Genomic DNA, 12839 nt, shown 5'->3' with positions numbered 1-12839 from the left:
CACTTTGTCTCCCATTCACACATAACAAATATGGTTTTGAGTCAATTGTCCATGTGGCATAACCAATATAACCTCAAGTACAGCAAGCCTGATGCTTTATTATTTTCTTTTTGTGTTATTATAATACAAAGGGTACAGTTGGCTGACTTTCATGTAAAGGGAGAAGGGGAGCAAATAACCAGAGTAATTCAAGCATACAGTTTTTGATATTATTATTATTCTTCAGCTGAGCCCTTTACTTCAGATTAGGATCATGCCTTCACTACACGATGCACATTACTTTGAGTTCTTAGTTCAGTACTGAAAAACTAACACTTCTCGACATCCCTGACAAGTTAAAATAAAAAGCCATTAGACTCTCCTGAGCATAGATCTCACTAGGAAGCAAAGTTTTATGTAAATGCCTATCGTTGGTGTATATTTAATTCCTACAGGAAATCAACAACACAAGAGCTAGAAAAGAGAGCATGACAAAAGTAGCATTCAAAAGTGGGCATTTTTTGCAGAATAAAAAGTAAATGTGTAATAGAGGGACATGATACTGAGAAAAGAGAAGTAGTCAAATGAATACAGTAAGGGAACAGAAGTAGCCCCGACAAAGCAGAAGATGGGTGTAAATTAAGAGATTACTACTGCTGGAGACAATAGAGGCTCCAGGTAAGAAACTACACAGTTTTGACTGTATTCTTTTCATTATCTTCTGTATTTTTATAATGAATATCTTGCCCTTTGTCTGTAAACATCAGGGTCGGTTCTAGCAATAAATGCAAAATGATGAAATATTTGGTTGTTTTAAATGACAGTAAGCGCTCATGATATCAGAACATTGGACAAACATATACTTGCACAAACGTACAGTGGTATCTCAGGTTAAGAACTTAATTTGTTCTGGAGGTCTGTTCTTAACCTGAAACTGTTCTTAACCTGAGGTACCACTTTAGCTAATGGGGCCTCCCGCTGCCGCCGCGCCACGATTTCTGTTCTCATCCTGAAGCAAAGTTCTTAACCCAAGGTACTACCTCCGGGTTACCGGAATCTGTAACCTGAAGTGTTTGTAACCAGAAGCGCCTGTAACCCGAGGTACCACTGTATGTGGTTTTATTTCTTTTTTAAAGATTGCGTTTCGTTAGCGTCTCTCTTCTTCTTTTTTTACAAGTACTTAGAAAGAAATTCTTGGAAGCAAGCTTGAGTTATAGAGCAGCTTCTAGGGCAGTGAATATGTTGACTGGGGGAAAGAAGGGAAGAACAAAAGACGGCAATTAATAACCCCACAAGTGTTTGCCGTTATTTCCCCACCTCTGCCACTTTTGGCGGAGCGGTCGTCATTAATAAAGACAAATGTAACTTTTACCGGGCCTTAAGGGGCTGCGGAGGGAAATAAACAAGCCTAGGACCCATTGCATCTAAGTAAACAGAAAGGTTGTAAACCCTTCAACCTCAACTGTCAAGAGTGCTGCAAATTAACACCGTGCACAATAGGCCCTTTGGAAGCCAACTTAATCCACCCCCATGTATCTACATGAGGGCCATGCATAACAATGGAGGACTTTGGGCTTCCATTTAGAGTTGCCACTACAGGCTGTCAGTCGTTTGAAGAAATAACCATTTCCTAGGCATGACAGCTCCCCCCTCCCCCCCCCACAGAATGTTCCCACTGATGTGTAATAGAAGTGACTTTACTTTTCTTTTCTTTTTACATATGCCCCCTCCCCCTCTTCCACTCCTGCCCTCCTTTTCTTCTCCCTCCCCACACTCCCTTCATCTGAGATATGGCTTTGGGGAGAACGGAGGGGATGTACTTAGGCCACTGACCCCCTGCCAGTTTACTTTGTGTGGATTATCTGTGCAGGTGTTAATATAATTGAAGGTGTGGTAGCAGATACAACCCCCTAATCGCTTTTCCTATATGGAGATTACCTAGGTAGAGAATGCTGAGCTGTACCTGAAGAATAGGCATGTGAGTGCCTTATTAACATATCACCATTCAGAGGCAGCTGCATATCTGGGAAGGGGGGGCCTTTAAAGAGCCTATTCATCTATGTTAATGGGCCCATTGCACAGTACATTGTGTGGGAAATTAAGTCTCTGGCTGTGAACTTCCTGTGCTATGCAAGCTGCTTTGACTCCTCCCCCCCTTTCCTACATTTTATTATTGCTTCAGTCTTATTATCTCCTCCAGGAAATAAAAACATTCATATTCTTACATTGGAGAAGCCAAAACGTTCTCAGATAACAAACTACTGATGCTGGTTGAAAAGTTCCTTTGGTTTCCGCTATTAAGTGGGGAAACAAACAAACGTGGGGGGGGGATATGTTTGCAAATTAAAGCAAACCTGAAATTAACATTGCGGCCCATCAAATTAGCTGAGCTGTCATGTACATGACAGTATGGAATCCTGACCCACCCATTCCTCATTTTCTTGTAAAATATGTACATTTTAAATTGGTTTTCCTATTTATTGCTCTTGCCTTGGAATTAATCCCCCCCAACAAAATTATTCCGCTGAGATATGATTATTGTTGTTGTTTACGATGTTGTTGTTGATTATGATGATGGTGATAAGGCATGGGGATAGAACCGTTTTTCTGTGGAAAGCTGTTGAGTGAAAAAGAATAATTGGTTGATGCAGTAGAAAAGGTATACCTGTATGTAATGCATATCCCCCCCTTCCCTTCTTTTAATGTATATACTACAGGGGGTGTCTGGATCATAATCCCTGAGTGGGAATCCCAGATGAATCTATGAAATTCATTCCCAGCCTCTGATGTACCCCAGGCACTACCTAAATGCAAGCCAATCTGGCGAGGAGAGAGAAGGCGTACCTTTTGTGCACACTGATTTGAACTCAAATCATACATACGGAAATGTCAGCCTTCACCAGTTCTAGATGTTCATTATTCTATAGTAAACATCCGTGAAAATAAATAACTTGTTATTCACATTTGTGTGTGCGAAAGTAATTTTCACACGTATACGCACCGACAAATGCATATTTCAATATAGATTCAGACACACGCATATGAGGATGAGGCTGGAACGCTCCTTACTCTCTTTTCTATATTGCTCAGGCCATATTCTGAAACAAGTAATTATCATCAAATATATTGTAACAAACCTTCATCTTTCCTTTATGACCCAAATGCTGAGCATCGAGTCATCACCATCATCGCTACTGCGGTCATTATCGTCATTACCATCATCAGGCTCATAAAAGAGAGCCTTTAATGATCAATACTAACTGATTACAACTCAATTAAGAGAGACCCTTCCAGAGTATTTTTTTTTGAATCTGGCCTTCCCCCACCCCCCAGCCCTCCGCTATTTCAAGTTACTATAATATGTCCCATTATTTAACATATTAAATGAATGTGTGAGAATGTAGCACTGCCACTGTTCCATTTCCCACTAGTCTTCTGCATCTTTCTCCCTCCAGAGCTCTGTGCATGACCGAAAATGTACTTGATAGTGCTGGGAAAAAATTACGTGAAGGAGCAAATTGTCAAGCAGCGTGCAGTCCAGTGGTTACAACTGATTTCTCCCCCTGCTATTTTGCTAACTATTTTTGACCATTAAGCATCCGATCCCTGTGCAAAATCCTGTTTCCATGTACAACACACTCTCAGATAGATCAGGGAGATATTCCAGAGTTGGGGAAGGAATTAATGTAATGGGGGGGCGGAGTCTAGGCAGTTTTTCAGAGTGAATAATGTGAGTGCCTCCAGATTTCAGTATTTTGCTGGAGGGGTTAAAATGGGACATAAGAAGCTGCTCTATACAGAGTCAGACCACTGGTCCAGCTAGCTCAGTATTGTTGTCACTGGTGGCAATGGCTCTCCATAGTTTCAGAAAGCATTTATTTTGGAGGAATTGAAACTGGGCCCTTCTGTATGCAAGGCAAATGTTCTGAACCTGAGGTACACCCCATCTTCTGGGATAGGGGATACCAGAACTTTAAATGTAAAGGGACCCCTGACCATTAGGTCCAGTCGTGGCCGACTCTGGGGTTGTGGCGCTCATCTCGCTTTACTGACCAAGGGAGCCAGCGTATAGCTTCCGGGTCATGTGGCCAGCATGACTAAGCCGCTTCTGGAAAGCCAGAGCAGCACACGGAAATGCCGTTTACCTTCCCACCAGAGCGGTACCTTTTTATCTACTTGCACTTTGACGTGCTTTCGAACTGCTAGGTTGGCAGGAGCAGGGACAGAGCAACGGGAGCTCACCCTATCTCGGAGATTCAAACTGCCAATCTTCTGATTGTCAAGTCCTAGGCTCTGTGGTTTAACCCACAGTGCCACCTGCTCCCACCAGAACTTTAGATTTGCACATTTAGGATGGATTAAAGGGCTCTGTTGCACCAGCACAACAAATGCAAAGAAAGAAAGAAAGAAAGAAAGAAAGAAAGAAAGAAAGAAATTGTATTTTTGTGGTTTGGGAAGCAATGCACTGAAAAGTTGGGGGTGTATGATGATTAATGGGAAAATGTATAAACACCCTGCAAACTGGGAAAGGCTGTGGCAGAGACAACCCTGGTTTATATAAGTGCCCCTCATACAGGGGTGGTTGATCTGTGGTCCCAATTTTCAGGCAAGTGGGGTGAGTCCAGCAGGAGAGGAGGGTAGGGTGGGAGGAAGAGGGCAGAAAACCCAAAGGGATGGAGCTATGGAAGGAAGAGAGGGGAGAAGGGACCTCTGCAAGCAATCCGTTCAGAATGCTAGTAAGAGCAACCTGCCTTTCCCTGGCAACCCCCTGGGCAGGAAGGAAGGGGTTGTGGGGAAGAGAGGAAAGGAGTTGCAGAAACAGCAAATACAGGTAGAATGAAGGCCCAATTTGGGATTCAACCTCCTCCATTGCAGGGTTCAGCGCCATCTACCTCTGGCTGCAGCCCCAGGTGCCACCAGTTCTGACTCTCAACAAATTGCTCCCTCCCCAGTAAATGCTATCCCAGAGAAAATGTCCCCCATCCCTAACCCATTGAGTTTATAGCTGAAGCAGCTTTTGAGCCATTCTTAGTTAATGCCCAAAGCTAGGATTATACCACAAAGCACACTAAAAGACTTCCTCAAAGTAAATTGCCAAAGAGGGAAGATGCATTTCCCCTGAGAGTTTGTGACATCCCACCTTACAATTGAGGGGGAGAGGGGGGTTGGGAGAGAAGAATACCGAAGGGAATGTATATATACATTGCAACAGTAGTTTGTATTATGCACATTGATACTTCAATCACAATGTTAGCAAATTCTGACTCTCTCTACTGTAAAAAATGGGTCTTGAATAAGAACAGAGACCTCTCTTGTTTCCAACCTCAGCTCATCCATAGGCAGATGAACTTGCAAAAAAGCTAAGTTTTCTTTTTCTCCCTCTTTCTCTCATCGACATTTCGTGCATTTATCAGCATTTATTTCTCACTAGCCACACTGTGATGTTTTTTGAAGTTGAAACGAGCCTTTGCAACTTCTTTCTGTCTCATACAGTTAACAATGAAAGCAACAAAAGGACCTCCAGAGAGCTTCATATTTCTCGACAAAAGATAGCTGATCTACATAGAGAAAAGGGCTGCTGGGGTGGGGGGGGGGGAGAAAGCCATTCATATTTAAATGAAGCTTGCTTTAGCATTAAATTTCCATCTTTCATGTTACCTTGTCTGTTCTGTTTTTGTTGGTGTTTGTTTTCTGTGATCTGGCGGCAACCAAATCTGCATACTGAATATTCTTGGTGGTTTCTGACTTCCCAAAAAGAAGGAGCAGGCACCTGAACAAAATCTGATATCCAAGATGGAAAGAGTTATCTCCTAAATGGTCGGTTGCCTCTGATAACACCGAAGCCTTTTTTCACAGGGGAAATATGTGGCCTTATTGTAACCTTTTACTCTGATAGAAGCTCCAAGTGTGAGCAAACTTTCACAGATGCCATTCTTTCTTCCGTGGAAGGTGGGGAGACTGTATCCGCTGTGTGATTTGAAAGTATATAAATCATGCCGATATTACAGCATACGTATTCATGTTTGGAAGCTAATGCTCCCCATATACACACATGAAATTTTCACACATCATGTTCACATCCCACCCCCCCAAAAAAAAATTACACCCATGTTTGAAAAACACCATGTGTGAAGCAATCATAATTTCTTCCCTAAGTAAAGTTTGCAAGTTGGAGCCCATCTGCCTCTTTCAAATGATGAGAGTTATAAGAGGAAACGTGAAGTCTTTACAGCTGCAGTGTATGGAATATTCTATTACTTCAGTGGCAAAACCATTAGAAAAAATATGTATTTTTAAATGCTCTGACAGCTTACTATTTTAACATTTCGGTGAGGAAGGCTATGGTTATGTCTGTCTTTAAAATGTTTATCTGGCACTGAGATAAGAGTCCCGGCCCAGGGTATTAGTAAGCGTAAAAGCTGCACCTTAGGTTAAAAAAAATGTAATTTTGTGTTATTCTTTTAAAGAAACCTTAACTAAGAGTCATGGAATCGGACTGAGACTGTTGTAAGCAAGGACAAGAGTTTAAAAATGCTTTCCTCCCATCCTGTGGTCCCAATGAAAATCACACACACACCCATTGCTATTTGCACCAGGAGGGAAGCTGCCAGTGGCATCTGTGTAAATGGTAACTAGGGAGCCATTTTTTATTAGCGCCACTCCGTAGGAGAAAGGGGGATTACAACCCTCCACCCTGGTCCTGATTTCTGGTTGCTATCTGAAGCCAACAAACGATGCTCCACACTGAATGTAGCATGTAGTTTGGCCCCACATCTGTGACTGAGGCACCTCTGGAGTCCTCATTTCAAACAGCTTGAGCCTAACATCAATGGGCCTGTTCCTCATATTCATTGAATTACAGAGCTGTAAGGGTGCCTGGGTACTCATCCTCTGCTCAATGCATGTTCTGCATTTCAGAACTCAAGCACAGTGTCTCTGTCAGGAGACTCTTCTGCCTCTGCTTCAATACCTCCAGCTCTCCTAATGTTTAACCAACATCTACTCTTCCCTGCAATTTGCAATTTGATTCCAATCCTGCCCCCCCACCTCCCACCCCAAGCATCAAAAGGACTAGTTTCCTCCATCTACTTACCAATGGATGACTGCTGCAACACCATGTGATGACTTGCATGTCTGAATGGGCCATGGCACATAACAACAACACCGTGGTCCACTTTGCATTGGTCCAAACACGATGCTTTCCAGTGGAATCAGCTGAATTGAGAAGAGATGCTGACTCTTACCATCATTCATCATTTAGATGCAGTTCTACATATTACTTGATAGTATGCATATAATAATAATAATAATAATAATAATAATAATAATAATAATTATTTTTTACTGGTATTTATTTTCCCTGCCACTCTGGGCGGCTTCCAACAAAATATTAAAATACAATAGTCCGTCAAACATTAAAAGCTTCCCTAAACAGGGCTGCCTTCAGATGTCTTCTAAAATTCTGGTAGTTGTTTTTCTCTTTGACATCTGGTGGGAGGGCATTCCACAGGGTGGATGCCACTACTGAGAAAGCCCTCTGTCTGGTTCCCTGTAACTTGGCTTCTCGCAGTGAGGGAACCACCAGAAGGCCCTTGGCACTGGACCTCAGTGTCCGGGCAGAATGATGAGGGTGGAGACACTCCTTCAGGTATACTGGGCCGAGGCCGTTTAAGGCTTTAAAGGTCAGCACCAACACTTTGAATTGTGCTCAGAAACGTACTGGGAGCCAATTTAGGTCTTTCAAATATTACTTAATTGCATTTCTAGTCAAGGATACGTGGCTCCCTTCTTCCTCTTTCTAAACTCACAAAAAAACCCTGTGAGGTAGGCTTGGGTCGTGACTGGCCCACAGTCTCCCAACAGACTACCATAGCTGAATTGGGCTTTGAACCAAGACCTCCCCAGTCCCAATTTGATGCTCCAATCAGTACAGCGACTACACCATACTTGAACTCAATCCATTGGGATGTTCCTCTGTGCAAACTCCACTGGCAGAAATGGAAGCTGCCCAAGAGCAAATAGAGAATGTTCAAGGCATGATGTTTCCCCCTTCTATAATTAGAGCTGCCAGACCGAGGTTATTTCCAGGCTGTTGCTATTTTAGGGTGAGTTTCCAGCAGATTCATACTAGCAAATTCTGGTTGTGCAATTAACATTAATTTGGCACTTTTTTTGCAATAAATACGTTTCCCTCCTTCCCTAAAATAGGACTATTTGTGACAAAGAAAATGGCGAGGAAATGCATTGGAAAGTGTGGGGTACCAGTTGCTTGATATAATGTTGCATAACCTCCCACGAACAAATCAGGATAAATGCTCAATAAATATCCGATGGCGTCAAACCTGTACACAAACAAATCGGGATGGATGCACAATAAACAGGTCAACTGGAAGCAACCAGGCAGCAGCAGTAGTGGTAGTAGAAATACGGTACTATTACTATTGCTACTACTACTATTAATTTTCATTATATATTTTTAGGCGCCAGGCGAAAGCGTTCCTCTTCAACCAGGCCTTTGGTGGATGAATATCTTACAGTCTTTTAAATGGATCTGTGGGAAGGGGGAGGGTATTGCTTTGTTGTTTTGGTTTAAACATTTACTGTGTCTTATCTTGTATTTTATTCCGTGAACTTCCCTGAGATCTTTTGATGAAGGGTGGTATGTATATAATTTTTAATGATGATGAACTTAAAAACAACAGCTGGAGGCTCTCTAAAGAATTCAACCGAAAGCATCTGTCTGGTTATCTATTGGATCACCATTTAATTATCAATTTATAATGACCATGGTATTCCGCCCCTGCTAATCCTTCTTGCTTGTAAGAAAGTGGCTCTAAGCAGACAGGTAGGACAACTGGCATAACCACAACTCTCTCCAACCAGATGTTGTTGGGAGTGGTGACTGGGAGCGGCCACCGAGACCATATAACACCGGTCTTGAAAGACCTACATTGGCTCCCAGTACATTTCCGAGCACAGTTCAAAGTGTTGGTGCTGACCTTTAAAGCCCTAAAAGGCCTCGGTCCAGTATATCTGAAGGAGCGTCTCCACCCCCATCGTTCTACCCGGACACTGAGGTCCAGCGCCGAGGGCCTTCTGGCGGTTCCCTCACTGCGAGAAGCCAAGTTACAGGGAACCAGGCAGAGGGCCTTCTCAGTAGTGGCGCCCTCCCTGTGGAACGCCCTCCCACCAGATGTCAAAGAGAACAACAACTACCAGACTTTTAGAAGACATCTGAAGGCAGCCCTGTTTAGGGAAGCTTTTAATGTTTGATGTATTACAGTATTTTAATATTTTTCGGAAGCTGCCCAGAGTGGCTGGGGAAGCCCAGCCAGATGGGCGGGGTATAAATAATAAATTATTATTATTATTATTATTATTATTATTATTATTATTATTATTACAACTCTTATCAGCCCCAGCCAACACGTCAAAACCAGGGCTTGACCACTCCTTGGCACCAAGCATTTGGCACAGGTTCTTCCATTATGTGCCCTTTGAGCATTTCCCCTCTGTTGAAGCCCAACGAAAGCAATGCCTCCCCTTGTTTCCTTGGCTGGCCTGCTTCATCCCCCTCTCTCATTACCCCGGGCGACTGCGACTAGCGTTCTCACCATGCGTGTGGGTGCAACGACTTGTTGTGTCACTAAGGACAGCACTAACAGCAGCTTCATTAGTTCTTTTTACAACAAAAGCTAGAGGGTTGGGTCTCCCCCCCTTTCTCTGCCTTCTCTTTCTTCCCCTTAGTTGGCATGCGGGTTGAATTTTCCTTGGACCCCCTGCTTGACTTTTTTTTACAGCTCCTTTTGAACAGCGAGGCAGCGTGAACAACTAAGAATTGTAACTGATAGACTGTTTGCATGAGAACCCATGAAAGTCCCCTTTGTTCCTTTCACGTCAGCCAGGTTTAAGCAGACCCTCCCCCCCCCAACCCCTCGGCTAAAGAGGAGGAAAAAGGAAATCCACTTTTAATTATACATTGATGGAAATCGCTGCATAGTGAAGTTACATCAAGTGGAGAATGGCCAGTTTATACTCTTTTATCTCAGCAGCCCAAAGAGGCGCTGTCTTCAAAATAGATATGTCAGCACAGAATGCCAGTTCCCAATATGTGGACAGCCTTGCCTAATTTAAATCAGATTACCAGCTTCATTTATAATCATGAAAACATTTTCAGAAGCGCAGCCATATTACTAATGGACTGGTTGACACCTTGAGCCGGCAAGCACTTACTTATGTACATGAGCAAGCTTGACTCAGATGGGGCGCAATGAATAGGACTGCAACGTAAACTGGGAAGTCAAATGATGGGCAAAAATATGCTCCACTATTTGCCATTAAGAAAACAAAAAGGTGGGAAGTAGGGGCCTTTGCTGATGGCAGTCAATGACTCATTTTTGTATGCTGCAAGATATAGATAAGATAATTTACAAATCAGCAGTCTTGCTTGAGTAAAATGTTGGCAATCCCCGATAAAGTGGAGCAAGGCTTTTGCAGTGGGTTGATCCAGTGAGGCCAGTCACTAATGGGGGTTCTTGCCTTCTGTATTATCAGAACTGCACACAGAATTGTTATCTGATATTTTTAAAGGTTTGATATTGCCATGGTTTTAAGATCATGATTTGTTGTGCACATTTTATGTGCATCGAAGGAAATCAATCAGTAAATATGTCCATATGTTTATGTCAATTTTAAATAAATGATAAACACTGTGCTTGTTGGATGTACATTTCTGTGTTGTCTGAGTTCTTGGATCAAATATGAAATCTGTGGGTGAGTGGATGCATGTGTGTCTGATGATTTTTAGTAAAAAAAAAAGTTTGTGGTAGGTTGTTATGAGGAATGCTGATGTTCAAGCATTTTGCTTTTTCTCCCTGATTTCCAAAGTTGTCCAGTGCTGTGTGAGTTCCATGATCTCATGTCAAAAGCTATAGGATCTTGTTGCAAAATCCAGGAATCTCAGGAAGCATGCATGATGAGGCAATAAACTTTTATTCAGAAGTAAGAAGAAGAAGAAGAGTTTGCATTTGATATCCTGCTTTATCACTACCCTAAGGAGTCTCAAAGTGGCTCACAATCTCCTTTCCCTTCCTCCCCCACAACAAACACTCTGTGAGGTGAGTGGGGCTCAGAGACTTCACAGAAGTGTCACTAGCCCAAGGTCACCCAGCAGCTGCATGTGGAGGAGCAGGGATGCGAACCCGGTTCACCAGATTACGAGTCTACTCAATATGATTTTCAGGTCTAACCCCCAAATTATAGAGCAGTTCTAACCAGTGGCCAGGGATGATCAGAATGGCAGAGACACCACCATATCTGAAGCCTTGCCAGCTTGTGCTAGTCAGGGCAGAAGTTTCAATGGTTTCTGGTTTTTTTTTTAGTATTTAAAAAAAACTTTGCTAGCTCCAGGCTGATGCAGTCAAGGGGCTGAGTAGTTAGTCTCTCGGGGATCCAAAGGGGTTTGGATCTCTGCCACTACCAGCAGGAGAACCACCAGTAGCAGTTTTCTACCCATCATGGCAGAACCCCTCCCCATCACCGGCAGAGGCCAGCACAGAGAGGTGCCAAAATGCTAGATTGAAGTGCTGGATCAGAGCTTGGACGAAGTGATAGGCTGGATGTGAACCAATCAACTGAAGCTGAATCTTGGAACAGGTACTCCTGGATCCAACACTGTCACTGGAGGATCAGGTAGCCTTGGTGGCCAGGAGTGCCTTTTTCCATCTCTGCCCCCCCTTGGGAAAATATGACTTGGCCACCGTACTCCACACTCTCCCAACCTCCAGATTGGACTATAGCAAATGCACTCTACTTGGAGCTGTCTCTGAAGACGATTTGGAAACTTAAACTGATCCAAAATGTAGGGGCCTAATTACTGGACAAGGTTCCATTCAGACCTCATACAACCCCCGTTTTAAAATAGCTGTATTGACTGGTTGTCAGTCTGTTTCCAATTCAAGTTGTTCATGTTAGTGTTTAAAGCCCTATATGACTTAGGCACCAAATATCTGATACACTGCCTCCATCCCCACCAACCTGTTAAGATATGCAGAGGTGCTCTCTTGATAAGTCTTGCCACCCTCAGAAGTGCTGAGTATTGGAGTCATTCACTTACGTGAACTATGTAAATGGTGTATGTGTTTTACAAAAGGGCCATAGTTACGTTGGGGGGGGGGGAGAACTTGACTCTGTACAGAAATGCTCATGAAACGATCACTTGTGCATGAACAAGGAGCAGTGGGATTCAGTTTTAACTTTGCTACTTGCCTGTAAGTTGGTGAGACATCTGTTGGAACTTGGGCTGAGCTGGTAGTAATAATAGGAATAAATACAGTATTCCTTTGCGTCAGGACGTGCTGAATCACTCAGAGGAGCCTTAAGTGACAGACTAGTCTGGAACAATTGACACACAGCAGGGGCAACTGGAAGTGGTCCCGCCCACCCCGTTGAGAAGAAATCTTTCAAGGGGAAGAAAATGAGAATTAAACTGACTTGAGTAATGGGTGGAACAGACCGAGAGAACTAGGACAAGGGGAAACAATATGCACATGTACAAATCTTTTAATTTTGTTTGCTTTTTTAAAGTATTTATGGCAGCTGTGCATAATACACCCTTATTTGTTTTAACAGACCTGTGTGCATCAGAATGTTTGCATAAGAAAAATCTTGAGTAAAAACAAGATTACCATCTGAGACAAATCAGAAGATGTAGGCAACTAATGTGATAACGGCATGGTTATTTATTTATTATGTGGTATTTGGTTATTGTGGACTAAAGTTAAGGTTAGTAACTGAAAGGCCCTGGAACAAATCTGACCCACTGACTCTCAAGTTAAAAACATAGACGAAGAAGGAATTTG

The 12839-nt window shown here is 42.9% G+C and overlaps 1 long non-coding RNA gene across 1 annotated transcript in view; it reads left to right on the top strand.

Moving 5' to 3' along the window:
- The first annotated feature begins 5666 nt into the window (after positions 1-5666).
- The window catches only part of LOC128413450 (uncharacterized), an 8347-nt gene continuing 1174 nt past the window's right edge, over positions 5667-12839 (top strand). The window contains exons 1-2 of the long non-coding RNA XR_008330351.1: positions 5667-5796; positions 10867-10980. This is a non-coding gene — a long non-coding RNA (uncharacterized LOC128413450). The remainder of the gene's footprint in view (positions 5797-10866; positions 10981-12839) is intronic.

This window comes from Podarcis raffonei, chromosome 5 (genome assembly GCF_027172205.1).
Source record: "Podarcis raffonei isolate rPodRaf1 chromosome 5, rPodRaf1.pri, whole genome shotgun sequence".
NCBI classification, from domain to species: domain Eukaryota; kingdom Metazoa; phylum Chordata; class Lepidosauria; order Squamata; family Lacertidae; genus Podarcis; species Podarcis raffonei.
This window is presented reverse-complemented; position numbering and strand designations above follow the sequence as displayed.